Raw genomic sequence first — 15,476 nt, forward strand, 5'->3', positions numbered from 1 at the left:
CAACCCAGTCCACATCACAGCTGAGTGTGTGGGGGTCTGTTTCATCTTCTCTCAGCCCAGGACACTGAATGAAGCACTGGTGGATTGGCTGCTTGCAGAGTACCTCAGGAATGAAGGGAGACATTCAGAGGGGCAGAGCTGACCATGGCTTCACCCCTGGTACCCGTGCTGTGGAGCTGGGATGCCCTGGTTGGCAGTGGAGTCTTGCTTTGAAAAGCACAATCTTCCTGGGCTCCCTGGGTGCAAGGGTAAGAGATGCTCATGCAGGCGGCAGGACTGAGCCAAAGATGCTCAGTTTGGCTGAGCATCCTGGGTTTGGAGCTCCTGGTTTGCCAGGATGCTCAAATGACCACCCTTGATGAGCCTAAAGGTAAGAGCAGAGCTCGGTGTGCCAGCAAGGGGATTGCTGCTCTCTGAAAAGGAAAATCATATCCCTGTCTTGTCTCCCCACCTCTGAAAAGCCTTCAAACATCCTGACAACATGATTAATGTGATAGAAATTAAAGTGTTACTTACCTCTATAAGCCATCAGCTTGGTTTTGGGGCTCTTGCTGCCAGCAGTTTGTGTCAGTGCTGAGTCTTGAAGTGGAAAGTCTCCTCTCCAGCAGCTCCCCTCTGAGGTCTGGAGGCTGTCTGGGGTGGTGGGTTACATTTCTAATGTTCAGATCCCTGCTTGTGAGTGATGGCATGGCGGGAATGTCAGCTGTATGGGAATAAACTGCAGCAATTTATTCCCTCCAGCCTGTTTGAAAGTTAACAGAGTAGCACCATTAGCTGGAACAAAACAGGTCCAGTGTTGTGAGATACAACGGTGGCCAGATCCGTAATTGCTTATAATTTGAAATGCTAATAGCCCTGAGTGCTGGAAAGATGCCAGCTCAGGTCGATTGTGGCTCTCTACATTGAAAGAGAAGTGTAGAAAAACTTCATTAGAAGCAGGACTTTCTTATACAGATTTGGAATGTAAAGAATTTCCCATTCACTTGGGATGTAAAGAAAACCTGAGCTTCTTCCCAGATGCTGAGGAATGCAGGGAGGTATCTTGGTGGAGCCAGCATATGTCTAGCTGGCTTGAGCAGCCTCATGTAACCCTCCAGACTTGGTAGAAGAGCTGTGTAAAGCTCAGGGGAGCTGAAGTGATGTCCTGATGATGGCAGAGGTGCAGTGCCATTATACTCTTAAATTTCACACAAGGTGTGCTATTCAGTGAGGCGTCGTGGGGAGGGAGCAGCAGCGAGGGCGTTTCTGAGGTGGAGGGTTGTGTCCGTGCCAGTGTAACTGCAGCAGGTGTAGTGGGGATTCCTGTGCTCCCAAACCCTTGGAGGAACTGCTTTGTGTGGATGAACAAAGGGCAGGATGCCCAAGCAAAGCTGCTCTGCAAGTGTCTATAAACAAATTGTTTCCTGTCTGCCACCACAGCAGTGCCCTTCCATGGCTGAGAGCTGGACTGGGGTTAAACTGTTCAGGCCTGGCTTGGTCAGCCTTTGTGGCCATGGAAATAACCCAGCTGCTTTGCAGAACCCTGCCCAGCAGTGTGAGGTACTGAATAATTAGTTACCTTTTGTGGGATTCCCCAGAATCCCAGTTTGAAAATATCACTTGCAGTTTGCTTTCCTGCAAGCACAAGCTCTTAAATTTTTCCAGCTGCCTTCCAGCTTCATTCATACCGAGTCCCAGAAGCTGTGTGAAAAGGTATCAATTATTTTTGGCTAAAGCATCTCTCCTGGCACTGTTATTAATGGCTGTTGCTACATTTTTTGTGTCACTGCATATTGTATCAAGATCATTTGGGCTCAGGGATGGGATGGATCCTACCCTCCAGCGTGGACTATGGTGTAGGGATGATCTCCCCTTCCTCTGGACAAGAAATTCTGCCACAAATCAATGGGATTTACTTGGATCCCCTCACTAGACAATCCAGCCAGAGGAATTTAAACTATTACTCACCTCTTGGGGGCGTAATTCCCAGATGAACTTTTGACGCTTTTTGAATGCAGGGCTGCTGGGAAGAGACTGGCTATTCCAACCATCTTAAACCCTTCCCTAAATGGAAAAGCAGCAGGTGCAAAGGCCACAAATGCTGGGGCCCTTCTTCCTGAAGGGCTTTGTCAAGGGCTCCTGAAGTGACATTTCAATTTGTACATTGAATTCTGAGGCAGATGAGTAGGGACTTAAAAAAAAAAAAAATTCTTTTTTCCGGAGAGATTTCTGAATGAGGAGTGCAGGTAACAAAAATCTTGTTGTGAAGATGAAGGGATCTGCACTGTGGAGAAGCTGGGTATCCTCAGTGGCAAGCTGGTGTCTGGGGTAGTTTTGACAGCAAAATTTTAATTAATTTTGACTGTTGTATTCAGAGTTCAGGCGGAAACTTCTCACTTCCTGAGGAAAACCAGCACATCTTTCCATTCCTGTGTGAAGAAGCTGAGCATAAGCTGGTGTTTGTGTCACAAGGGAGCTTGGGATAGGGAGGGAGCTTGGCAGTGCTGTGAATTTTGGGAGAGAGAAGCTCCAGGTGGGCTGGCAGGTCCCAGGAGGTGTTTCCCAAAGAGTTCCCAGGGTTGTCTGTGGCAGTCACAGCCTGGTTGAGGCTGGTTACTTGAAGGGAGGATGCTGAGCAGGGCTGTGCCAGGACAGCTTCTGCACCCACCTGCGGGGCTGTGTGAGGGTGGGGGTGCCCATTGCTGGGGACAGCCAGGGCTCTTCCTCCAGGAGAGCCTCAGACAAGGGCAGAGAACACGACTGCAAGTTGGACAGCACCATTTGTGAGCAAAGGAGAGACTCTGGGAGGTTTCAGTCACATGGAGGTGTCATTGCCAGAGGATGTCACAGCCCACCTGATGTCCCAAGGCGGTGGAGGGGCTGTGAGTTCGTCCTGGGAGCCTCCCCAAGCCTCCCCTCCTGTCTTCCCACAATGGGGACTCCACGTGGGTGGTAAACTCTGGTAGACTCTGCCAGACTTGGCAGGTTACACTTAGTCAAGCCTGTCTGAAACTGGGCTCACCAGTAGACTCAGCCAAGTCTGACTGATTAAACTGAACCAAGTCTGAGACCAGCAGTGGTTGGGCTGCCTTCATCTTTAACAGAACACTGCTCCAAACCCAAATTTGGGTTGGTACAGTTCCTCTGGCTTCAGAAGAGCAGTGCAGGTTTATGTGAGGACTGTGTTTGGACAACAGGGACACATTTGACCTTTCTCCTGACATTGTTGTTCCATTTAAGATCTGATGTTCTCAGTGAGACAAATAGATCAGTAGTTTTAGCCTAGGTGCTTATCATGGGCATCTTGCAAATTCAGACTATCTCTGACCACATTAGCCAAAATTATGCTGGTGCATATTTGTAGACTTCAAGGGGATTGAGCAAGTGCAGTGGAAAAGGACTGCAGATGAGCATGAGCAATTTGGAACTTTGTTACTATATAACAGAAGTGGCACTGCTGGCAGATATCCTCAGTCATCTGTCAGTATTAATTTCTGAAAGCAACTTAGCAGAGCTGCCTGCTTGCTCTCCACATGCTGAATCCCAGGAACAATATTTTAGCAGGGAGACTGGCTAGGCTCAGATTAAAGTTCTCTCAGAGTGTTGCAATAGAGACATTACTGGATGCTGCCTCAAGGCACTGCTTTATTGGGTGCTCTTACGGCTCTCAGTGCTGCTTTATGGCAGCATTCCCCGGGGTTTAATTTCAGGTATTTTGATGTATCTAATGTATTTTCCACTGTAATTTAAACCTGTGCCAGTCTGGGCTATACAGACTTGTCTGTAGGCAATTTGAGGAGTGGTGAACATTGCTGGATGCTTGCCAGCCCTGGGTAGCACACTTGCCCTGATATCTATAGAAGCTGTACTGATGTGCCCCCCAGCCGGGTCCTCTGCAGGCTACATCAAGATACAGCTCTGCAAAATATGTCAGAGTTTTATGTGAGTTTCCCCCGTGGATGTGGGTCTAGGTTTTGTAGCCGAGATATTTCTAGAGAGGAATCTCTTTTCATGGCCTTTCCCTAAGCAACCTACTTGTTAAAGCAGACAGGATCGCACTCATCATGATCTCCCATTCCATTTCCCCTCATGACAGTGGTTCCTACAGCTGGGTTTTCCCCTTGGTGCTTACAAGATGGAGTTAAATTATTGAGGCAGAGAGAATGGCTCCAAGCAGAGACTTTTCCCCTGGGCTGCCTCAGCCGGGGATGGTCAGGACACGTGCACAGCGTGGATCGCTGGCACTTCTCTCTCCCCGCCCACGCTCTCTGTTTTTAGCCCTGGCAGGAGCTCCCTGTGCGTGCTCAGGATGCCATCCCAACAGCTGCAGCTCTCTTGATGGACACACAAGCACCTCTGGCCCTCAAGTTTGCAGGTTTTAGTGACCATAAACAAGGACGTTTAAAAGTTATACTGCCTGTGCTCTGGCAGAAATATTCCCCCTGATTTGTGCGCATGGCACAGCACCTTTTATCAGCGTTTAGGGGCTGGTAGGTTGAGGAAGAGGCATGGAAGTTGGTGGGAAGCCCATTTTCTGGCGAGACAGCAGGCTTAAGTGCTTAAGGCAGAGCCCAATTGTCAGTATAAATAGCTCTCTGTAAGGACAGTGAAAATGATTCTCATACAAAGCAGCTGAATTGGGACCAGCAAAATATTATCCTCCCTCGTGAAACTCACACGACTGTCTTGAGACCTGCTGTGTGTGTCAGGTCTGGGTGCAAACTGGCCAGCTTGGAAAGGCAGTTTTCCAGATGGGGACTGTGAGCCTCTGCAAGTGCCTTCAGTGGAGGAGCTGGATCAGACCAGACTGGGTTTCTCTCTAGTTTTATATATGGGGATGGTTTTGTTTGTCCTAAATAGGGGATAATTTTTAGGAAAAGATCTTGGTGCTCTTCTCTTTGGGACTGCTGGATTTTTGAGCTGCAGGAGTTAAAACTCCTGGCTGAGGAGCTATAAGTAACTAAGCTAAAGGTAACTTAACCCTAAAAGTAAGTGTCTATCTCTGTTTCCATCCCATTCTTTGCTTCTAGAAGGGCACTGTGTATAATCTCTTGCAGCATCAAGGACTGTGTCGGCAAGGATTTGCTTGTGATATTCCCATGTAAAAAAGTTTTTCCTAAAACCTCCTTTATCCCAAAATTACCACAGGAGACCCTCAGACATCTGAAGGATTTTCATTTATGCCAGACATGAATTAGTCAATCCTTTATCTTTTGTGCTGCTGTTCCTGATGTGCCTGTGGATGCCAGAACGGCAGATGGCACCAGCACCCTGTGCTGCTCACAAAGCTCAGGTACCTCAGCACAGCCTCGGCTGTGACCAAGCAGGTGAAATCGTACAGGGAATTTTAGCTCTAAATCCCGGTCATAGCAGAGGTGGGTTTGTTTGTTTGTTTGTTTTCTGTTTTTTTGGGTAGGTTTTTTTGTTTGTTTTTGGTTGGTTGGTGGGTTTTTTTTTTCATTTTTCGTTGGTTGGTTGCTTGGTTTTTTATATAAGCAACTCCACAGACAGCTGGGGGCTGTAGTTCTACCTATAATTCTCCTTCCCCTCATGGGTGCCTCTCTGCAGTGGTTTGCAGCCGAACATAGAAACAAAAGCTTTGATTTCTGCTTGGTGGCTGCTGTGTGGGACAGAGCTCCTGTCTCCAGGTGGGCACAGAGCAGCCACCCTCAGGGGCTGGGGCAGACAGCAGCCTGGTGCAGTTGCAGATTGGGATGAGCTGCTCTGTCAGCTCCCCTGGCAGGACCGTGTCTGGGTGCATGGCATCAGTGACCAGGAACTGCAGCCCCTGTTTGAAGCTGGCCCAGCAGACTGACAAGTCTGCAGTTCTTTGCCTAAGAAGCTTCAGCACTGGCAGTTGTCCACAGCAGAGCCTGGACATGAAATCCAGCATTCAGCAGGTACAGCAAGGGAAAGGAGTAGAAAACAAAGTCAGTAGATGGAAGTCAGGAGGAAAGGACAGAAGAGATTGAATTCATTCGTTCTGGTGATGCTGAATCGCTCTTCTCCACTTGCCTTGTGGTTACAGGAGCGTGGCAAAGCTCTGAGCACAGCTCTGGTTTGTTGTCTAACAAACATATCTGCATGTACATGTGCTTTACCTGGGGCAAGCTTATGGAACTATTAGTGAAAGCTTTTAAGTTGTCAGGTCAAATCTGCCCAAGCAGAGTTGTTGAGGCAATGTGGCCTGGCTTTGTAGCTGGTCCTTGCCTCTCCCTGAGTGTCTTTTCCAAACCCTTGGACACCGAGTTTCTCCTTGGTGTCTTTCTGTGCATCCCTCATTCTGACCTTCCCCACGGCTTTGCTCCTGACCTGGGTAAGTATCCAAGATGCAGATGCTGTGGGCTGGTGCCCTGTGAGGATGCAGGGCTTGGTCCTCCTGTGGGCTGTGGGCACTGTCCTGGATCCAAGAGGAGCAGCTCTGCCCTGAGCACATGGGGTAAGGTTTGCAGCAGCACATGGGAAAGAAGATTGATCTTCTAAGGGATTTGAATACCCAAGTCCATTAGAGTTCCTTGGGAAATAACTCAGATTCATGCTGGCATACGGTGGAAATAATTTAAAATTAAGTACCAAAACCCAATGCACTGCAAGACTCCCAGCATGTAATTCTGAACCCATTAGGAGATTTGTGCTAATTTTGAAAATAATCTTCCTATTTTAAATATTGATTTGACTGTATTTTGAACTTGAATATTTGGCAGAAGAGGAGCAATTAAATCAAAGATTATATTGTGTTATTTTAATTGTGATGGATTGAGTCATTTGCTGAAGGAAAATATGTACAAAGCATGTCTAAGTGCTGAAGCAAAACTGAAAACTGGTCTTGGCTGTTCTCTTCCCTGTGATGAATATATATTTATGTAATGCATTCCTTCTCATATCTTGATAACACCATGGGCCCACAGTGCACGAATTAACTCCACTGAGATTGCAGTGAGATTGTCTCTGAGCCTGTGTAAGCACGAAATATCAACATTTAGCTCCTGTATGTATTCATTTATACTTTATGGTTTTAAAGCTACATGAAGGAGAGGAAGAACATCCCTGACTGGATGCATTGCACCAATGTCTGGTGTCATTTGGGGTCCAGAAGACTGTCCCATGGCTGTTGCCTGTGCTTGCTTCTGCTGTCAGTGCCATAGGCTGGGAAGTGAAGGTTGGGGTATGTGGTATTTTGTGAGAGCCCTACATTAGGCAGTGGGTTTCTCTTCAAGAAGAACTGGTGAACCCTACCTGACTTACACCTGCAGGAAATTAGGCAATGAGTGGTAGACCAGTGATGATTTTATTAAAGCTGTCTTTTTTGGGAGGTTAAATTAAATCTAGTTATTAATCTATACAGCAGGTTTTCTGAGTGCAGTTTTTGTGGCTTGTGTTTACTGGGAGGTGTATTTGGTGAGTGCTGGGCACTCAGAGCTCCCAATCCCAGCAACAGTCAGCTGTGAGTGCTGGGCACCTCGAGGGCCAGCAGGGATGGGAAGGAGCACAGCAAGCTCAGAGGCTGTCTGATCTGTCTGATGCCACCACGCTCATCGTTAGCTCCCTTCAGGGTGTATCATCTGTCTCTGAGCCATTCCCATTCCTATTTCAGCTCACAGGCTGCTGGCATCTGCTGTCCTTAGAGCTTCTAACTCAAGCAGAGGGGCAATGGTGCTAAATGCTGCTAGAGACAGGGAATGGCTTGGGCAAAGCTGGGAGGAGCTTTGTCCAGCAAGTGATGTCTTGTCATGAAAGAATCATATGCCCAAAAGTACAGCAACAGCTTTTGCTTCTAATTAAGCTGCACCTGTGGAGTTCCTGGGATTATGGGAACAGAGCTGCAATACAGGTTTTTAAAACTGTATGCTGTGGTAATAAAGCCATTAGTATTTGAGGCTGGTGTTGGCTGTTAACTGTCCCTCTCTGATCCTTCCTTGGTTAATGAAAATAGCTGTTGGATAAAAATGCAAAGATTTTGAGTTGTGAAAATGTGTGTTTGCACCACTAATCACTTGAAAAATCAATCTCCAGACCTTCCTTTGTCAAGAGCAGCTGATTAACTGCTCTCTATGCTTTTTCCCTTTTAATAAAACCCCTGAGTCGAACAACAGAAGGACTATAATTAAGGAGCAGTTTTTTCCTTTCTGTGTGACATTCTGTCAAATGTTAGCCAGCAGGTAGCTGGCACACACAGGACAGAAATGCCTTTGCCCTGTTGGTGTAAGCCCAGGCTTCACCTGTGAGAGGGAGATGGGGCTTTGCTCCTCTCTGCACAGGCATTGACAAACTAGGGACTGGATTGTGGTTGTGCTGGATTTGACAGCACTGTCTGTCCCTTGCTCAGCTGCCCTGGTGAGGATGCTCTTCCTCTGCCAGCAAACTGTGCCTTGGAGGTGACAAAAGGAGCCACAGCAGACCCAGGCTCTTGGTTTCCAGGTGCTTCTTTCTCAAGGGCCCCAGGCTAGATGATGATGATGACAAAAAGATCTTTCAATATAGTGAAAGATAACTCTAGGGTTAATGCTCTGTCCCTTCTGTATTTTACACTGGAGAGTGATGGCTTTGAAAGAAAAAGAATAATTCTGAAGTCCAGAGAGATTCAGTAAAATTGAAAAGATTTGTGCTTCTCTTAAATGACTTCTGTGTTCAAAGGTATACAGTACAATCTGTCTAGCCAGGCCAGAGGTAAAAAAGGGGCTCTGTGAACAAAGCTGAGGGCTTTAACTGATTTCTGACTGGTACCTTCTGGTTTCTAAATGGCCACATATCAGCCATCTGGCAACAAGAAGGTTTTTAGTATGAAAAATTAGATACAACCCAAGCATAATTCTGCCTTCATTTTCTGCAATGCAAAAATAGTTTGTAGCCATAAAAGACTTGCAGGAAATATGGTGATAAAATAACTGCTCCTCTTAAATTTTTGTTGATTTGCTTTTTTTTTTTTTTAAAGACAGTGAACAATTCTCCCATCTAAAGATATTCCTTGTGCAGGTACTTGCTGTGTTATCTGAGCTGCCCAACCCAGCCTGTACTACCGGTGTGATCACCACAGCTCCTGGCTTGGCCAAACAAGGATGGCAGATAATGACAATAATGACAATATATGGCAGTAATGACAGATTGTGCCATAATGGGTTTATGATGTGGACAAGTAATTATTATGGACTGAAGCAATTCCACCAAGCCTTGTGACTGAGGCCTCAGAGATAACAAGACAAAATATCAATACAATAAAAGAGTGAGATGGGGAGAGACTTTTGGTTATTTTTCTTCCTTCTTTTCAAAACTGAGCCAAGAAAAAAATCTGATTGTTTCATAAATTTGGGCTCTTCGTATTTCCATTGAAGTCACTAGGAGAAAAATACATGGAAATTTCAGATTTGCTGACAGAATAGTGAGCATGATGTGGAACTCAGCAGACAGCTCAGGCAGTTAATGCACAAAACTGGTCTGGATCCTCTTAGGGTTTTGTCTAAATGCAGCTGTATGAATTCATTGACAATGCAGTGTCTGAACACTGTCTATGGGAGTGTTGGTGTAAAGTGTGGCAATTTGGCAAACAGAGGTCTGGGTTTCTTGGGAAGAAGAGCTGACACGGGGCTGGTGCAAGAAATGTTGCAGGTACTCCAGGAACATGCAGAAAGGGATTGCTGGTCCTCACAGGCACTGCTGGGAGTCAAAGCAGAATAAGTAAAACTGGGCAGGGATCTAGAGCTGAGTTTGTCCTGACCTTTTGTTACACTTAAAATGAGGGAGCTGATCTGCAAACATGTATTCTTTGTGATATCAAAAATCTTCCTATTTTGGAAGTATTTAAAGAGCAAAATTTGTGCATGGGAAAAGTTGTCTGATCATGTTGGCAGTACACTGATTTCCCTAGGAAGGTTCAAGCTGATGTTGAGCTAGAGATCACAAGGATATTGATCCAAAATTGCAGCTGATGTTGCTCTGCTGACCCAGCCCCAGTGCTATGGGGGCAACCAGGCTGAGAACGTGGATGTGGACTTTGCTAAACCTGTTGGTGGAAGTGGTGAGGTGATACTGGGAGCTTTCTTGGCTCATATGTGAAAAAGGTGGAAAATGTCTTTTGAGGAATTCCTGCACAGCTGCTGTACTGCAGGTCCAGTGTTTCTTGAGTGTCCCAGGCGTGCTGTGGAAAGCACAGTGCTGTCAAAATCTCTGGGAAGGAAAAGGATGAGTCTGGTATTTGGTAGTTTACTGTGCAGGGACTCTGCTACTGAAAATCCCAAGACTTGCTTAATGGTGGCAAAATCTGATCTTTGATTCCCAGTGCTTTGTAGCAGTTATTTTTTAATTAAAAACCAACTTAACTGAATGGAAACAACTTTTTTTCATCTAGATATGATGGCTGGTAAAAGTTCCAGAGTGTGTTAGTGTTTTCTTGTGGTTTTTGTTCATGTGATTTTTTTATTTGTTTTGTTTTGTTTTTTGTTGGTTTGTTTGGGTTTTTGGGGGGGTTTGGGGGTTTTTTTTGGTTGTATGGTTTGTTTGGTGTTTTTTTGTTTTGCTTTGTTTGTTTTCAATTTTTTTTTAATTTTTACTTTTGGTTGGGTTTCTGTTTCCTTTTTTTCCCCCTGCAAATAAAACCTTCGATTTTCACTGTCCTGATTGGTAACCCTGAATTACAGGTTGTTAAATCCTGGTGCTGGGTTCTTGCATCATGTAGATGTTCTTGCTAAATCCTGTGAGAAATGTTATCTCTGCTCTTTCCCAGTGAGTAAGGGAGTGGTAGAGAGAAGGAAGGAAAGGGAAACTGAAAATCCAGGTAGAGGAAGCTGAACACTGGAGGATTCTAGAAATGGGTGATGGGCTTTGAGACAGGAGTAATCCATTTCCCGCATGTATTTTGGAAACTCAGCCTGGGAGAAACCTTCCTCTCTCTGTAACCATAACAGATAATAACACATTTCCTACCCCTGGCACCAACGTGGTTCATTTTTTGATGTGCTCAGTGCACTGAAGTCAGTGCTGTGTGAGCCAGATTTCTGTCTTGGCTGCAGCTGGGGACATTTAAGAAGGTTCATTGCTGTGTGAAGGAGAAAGCCATTGTACCTCTGTCACCCCCTGGGAATTCTGGAGCCTTTCAAGGCTTTTTGATTAGGACTGCAAAGTGCTCATTTTTGCAGCAGGATGACTGCTGAGATGTTAAAACTAGACAGGAGATTAACCTAAATGCTGAACAGTAGAGTAAAAAAAAGGGGGTTTTATACAGCCCTTATCATTTGATTTGAAAGGAGCATTTGGTCTACCAAAAATTCATTAGAACAATTTATTTAGAAATTAATGCTTTTAGGTGAACTGCTATTTTAGTGTTACCTAAAGCTAACACTGGGATGTGGGCAACTTTTGCTAAGAAGGTATTGTCAGTATCTGGTTTTCCACCTGACTTTATGTGGAAGACGTGCCCAGAGGGCTGGGCATGGGGTGGTGGGCACAGGGCTGGCCAGGTCTGTCTGTGCTGCAGAATTGGCACCTTGTGCTGAGGGTGGGTGTTGGGTAAGTGGTAGAATGAGGTTTTCAAGGAGTGAAGGACTCATTTCATTGCCAAGAGTATAAGTTTGCTTTCTTCCCATCTGGTTAAATAATGTCAGAGCCAAAACAGATTTAAATCCAGGCACACAGGTTTGCAAGAAGAGGAGGAAAGAAAGCAAAGTAGGTAAAAGTAGGTCTAAGGAACTGAGTAAAGAAAGACCAAGGTGTGTGAACCTGTACTGTGATGGCTGCATAGCACAGTACTGGTTCAAGTACCTGCAAAAAAGGTTTATGGTGGGCTGAGCAGACATCTTGGCATCAAAGCCTTATTTATAAATCTTTTCATCACAATTCCAATAGTGTTGGAAGCTAGAAATAGCACAGGCATAGCAGGAGCACCATATGGTGAGCATGGACCTCTCCAAGACAGGGCTGGAGCTGTGGCCAGGCTATGCCTGTGTTCAGGAGATCTCATTTCAATGCTGATCCCATTTCATCAAGGCTCCAGCTTTTGGAGCAAACACCACGGTGCTAATCTGATTGTTAAAGGTGGCATGTGAGTAATGCCTGCCTCGGGGACCAGCTCAATTGCTCTCAAGGTAAAGCAAATGAAGTCAGTATAAAAGGTTGACACATATTCATGAAGATCAAATTTGACAAGCATCCCCTAGATATATTTAATATAAAATGCAGATGACAGGAATTTGCAGGATCTCTGGATTCTGGTCATCTAAGGTGGTTCTTGCTGGTGTCTGTTTCTCTATCTGTACCATGTACTGAAATATTAACTTCCAAACCCATCAAGATCCCAGAGATGAAGTGGACAGGAAACGAATTTCTATTGATTTCAGCCCTGTTTCAGTCTGCTGCATGAAAAAAAGGATAAAAGAATTCTTTTTCTGCTTGCACATCTGCCCAGACATACCAGGCTCATGCCTGCTCCATCAGCAGCTCCACATCATGTCTGCTCACTGCTACCTTCATGCTGGCAGCTAAAGTGGCCTCCACTGGGAGATTTTTGGTTTTCTGAGAGACTCAGCTCCCAGTTCGTCAGCAACATGAACTGGGACAGAGAAAAAAAAAAACCCTTCAGAGAGGGGATATCCTGAACTGGAGCAGCACCAAACTTCCCAGTGAGGTCAGTGGTGGTTCAGCAACACTCACCCAGGAGCAGCTTTCCGGTGAAGTTTTAATTAGGCAAATTTATGATTATACTTCAGAAAAAGCATTTTATCTTGCTGAGCGTGGGGGGTTAGACTAGATGATATCAAGAGGCCCCTTCACATCCTCAACAGTTCGGTCATTCTATATATTTTTAAATTCTACTTAATTGTTAAACTAGCAGCTGACTTTTTTGAGCTTTTCTAAGAAAACAAGAAGCAGCTATTATTTCTTAGCAGCAGATGTACAGTAACCCTTGATTAAATTAATTTGACTGTTCATAATTTTTCTTTGTTCGTAATTTGTTTTTGCTCATAACTTGCTGTTGCTATTCTCAGATGCTTTTTGTACAGCTGCTGCAGATCCCCTCCATGCAGAAACACACTGAAAATATTTTAACACTCACCTCAGCCTTTTAATACGACTTGAGTACTCCTAAAATCTTAATACACTGTATATTTTTCTTTAGAAAGAGGCAAGGGCTCAAAGAAAAAGCTAATCAACTCTGTAAATTGATGTCAGAAAAGTAAATGATGCTAACAAAAACCCCCAGCTTTTCCCTTGAAATATTTGATTTTTTGTATATGTCAATGAATAAAGATGTGAGGTTTAACAGGATATTTGAACTTCCATGATTGTTGGGATTTTCTTGTATAATTCCCTCAGTATGTCTGTGTCTAGTCTGTTTGCATGGTGGGGATGGGAAGAAAGAAAGTTTTTGTTATCGTTCATCAAAGGCTTTTTTTTTTTTTTAATTTAGTGTCAGAGCTTGGGTTTCCTGGAACATCAAGCAGTAATTATCTCCCTGTGTTTGTTGACCTTTCAGTCAACTCAGATTTTGCTTTTGGATTCAATGCTAATTCTGTGGCAAATTTTTAAAGGAGTCTCAAGTTCATCTTTAATTAGAATCCAGGAATCTTGTTCCCAGTCAGTCACGGGACTTCTCTTCCTTCAGCTGACGACTCAGTACAGTATGTCAATGGTTTTGTTTGAATGCCTAAATACAGGCAAAGTTTTAGCTGGTTTTAGTTACTAAAGAGCATTTCCAAAGATGGTTATGCCCTCATATGCCTTAGGTTTTGGGGTTTCTGTCTGACAAGCCCTGGGGGTCTGACCCTGCCGGGTTAGTGGGAGGTTCTGCAGTGCTCAGAGGTTGTGGATGCCCCTGGAGAGTGTGCTCTCTTGGGATCAGGTTTACGGTCACTAACACGGATGGTGGCATTCCAAACCACTGGAGTGTGACATTTTTCACAGTTCCCCCTGCTCCCACCCACCACAAAGAGCTGGAGACAGACGGTGCCCGTGGCAAGAGGCCTTGAGATCCAACTCCAGGAGAAAGCCCGGGCTGCCTTGGACACATATTGGATCTTGGTTGACATGAATGACACCAGTCCCAAGGAGGAGATCTCTGATTTCCACTCAGGGCAGGAGTGCACAGTGCATTTGGTGTAAGTGAGAACTTGACCTGCTCACACGGTCAGAAAGGTCTGGGAATAAAGAGCTGGAAGCACTAGGACGCTTAAAGCCATCTGAAATGCACAAATGTAAATGTCTGCTGGATAGCTGACAGCATTGCTAGGCTGACTGGCAAAGATATTCTTTACAAATAGTGAAATAGTGGGCTGCACAGTTAAAAGAGATGATTTGCTGACTAATTTGCCTCCCAAAGGTTTACCCTGTGGGTGTGGCGAGGTCCCTCTGACCTTTACTTTGCAGCTCCTCAAAAGGCAATAAACGTAGAGCCGCCCAGTGAGGGTGTGAAGTGCCCATCCTGCAGCGCAGCTGGAGCAATCTGCTGCCATGGGCCCTCCCTGCTGTTTGCTGTAAGAGCTCCCAAGCCCTACAGGAGGAAGCTGGGAGTGCCTCGCTGACATCTCAGGTGCCTGATGGCTTTGTGCTCCTGCAAGGACTGCCTGTCTCTGGTAATTCTCTGGGACTGGCTGCAGTTTGTATGTGCATCTTCCACCTGTGCAAGTTAAATATGATATTGTTCCTGTGTCTTTTTTTTCTTTGGAAAAATTGTCCTGTGAAAACATGATGCTCAAATACAATCTTTTCTCTGGCTGCCCAGATAGCTGCCCATGGGTTGAATTAAACACACAAAAACATATATCTATATCTATATCTATTTTTTTTTTTTTTTTACATGCTGTTACAATTTGAGACTTGTAAACTCTATCTCCATTTTTCTTGCAGAATCTCCCTAGTCTCTTCCAGGGTCTGAGTTCCGTTGAGATCTTGTCTCAGCTCTGTTCTGCTCTGTCAAATTCAGCTCCTTCCCTGCCACCTCAGAGCCAAGCCAAGCCCCTTCCCCAAGATTTAGGCTGTTTGGCATTCATTCCTGCAGCTGAAGAGAGCTCCTTTAGCAGTGGAATCTGCCCAAGAGGCACTGGGAATGGGTAAGGACTGCAAGGTAATACTTGCTGTGGTTATGTAAAAGGAGAGGCAGCTAGACAGTTTTGTTGAGGAAATTCCAGAAGAATGGGAAATTGGCTCTGGGGAAACTGTTCTGAGATCTCTTTTCTTTTTTCGATCCACACAAAGATGCTTGACTTTTGCCTAGGTTTACTTTTCATGTGTAAGAAAACAGTGGTTGCATTTATTTGAAAAGCAAACAAAACCCAAATACTACTCCCAAACCAAATAATCTGATGGGGATTGAACAGCTTCCATTGGCCAACTACTTCAGGAAATGTGGGAATATGATCAGAGTACAGTCATGAGTTGGTTTTTAGTAGTTGTAATGATGGCAAATCCTGAGATGGCTTCAAGGTAGAAATTAAAGCATGGAATCATCTGACACAACTATACTATCCAAATTATTGTAGTCCCAAAATTAATCACTTTATAACTTGTTAGTA

The sequence above is a fragment of the Aphelocoma coerulescens genome, chromosome 13, assembly GCF_041296385.1.
Source record: "Aphelocoma coerulescens isolate FSJ_1873_10779 chromosome 13, UR_Acoe_1.0, whole genome shotgun sequence".
NCBI lineage: Eukaryota > Metazoa > Chordata > Aves > Passeriformes > Corvidae > Aphelocoma > Aphelocoma coerulescens.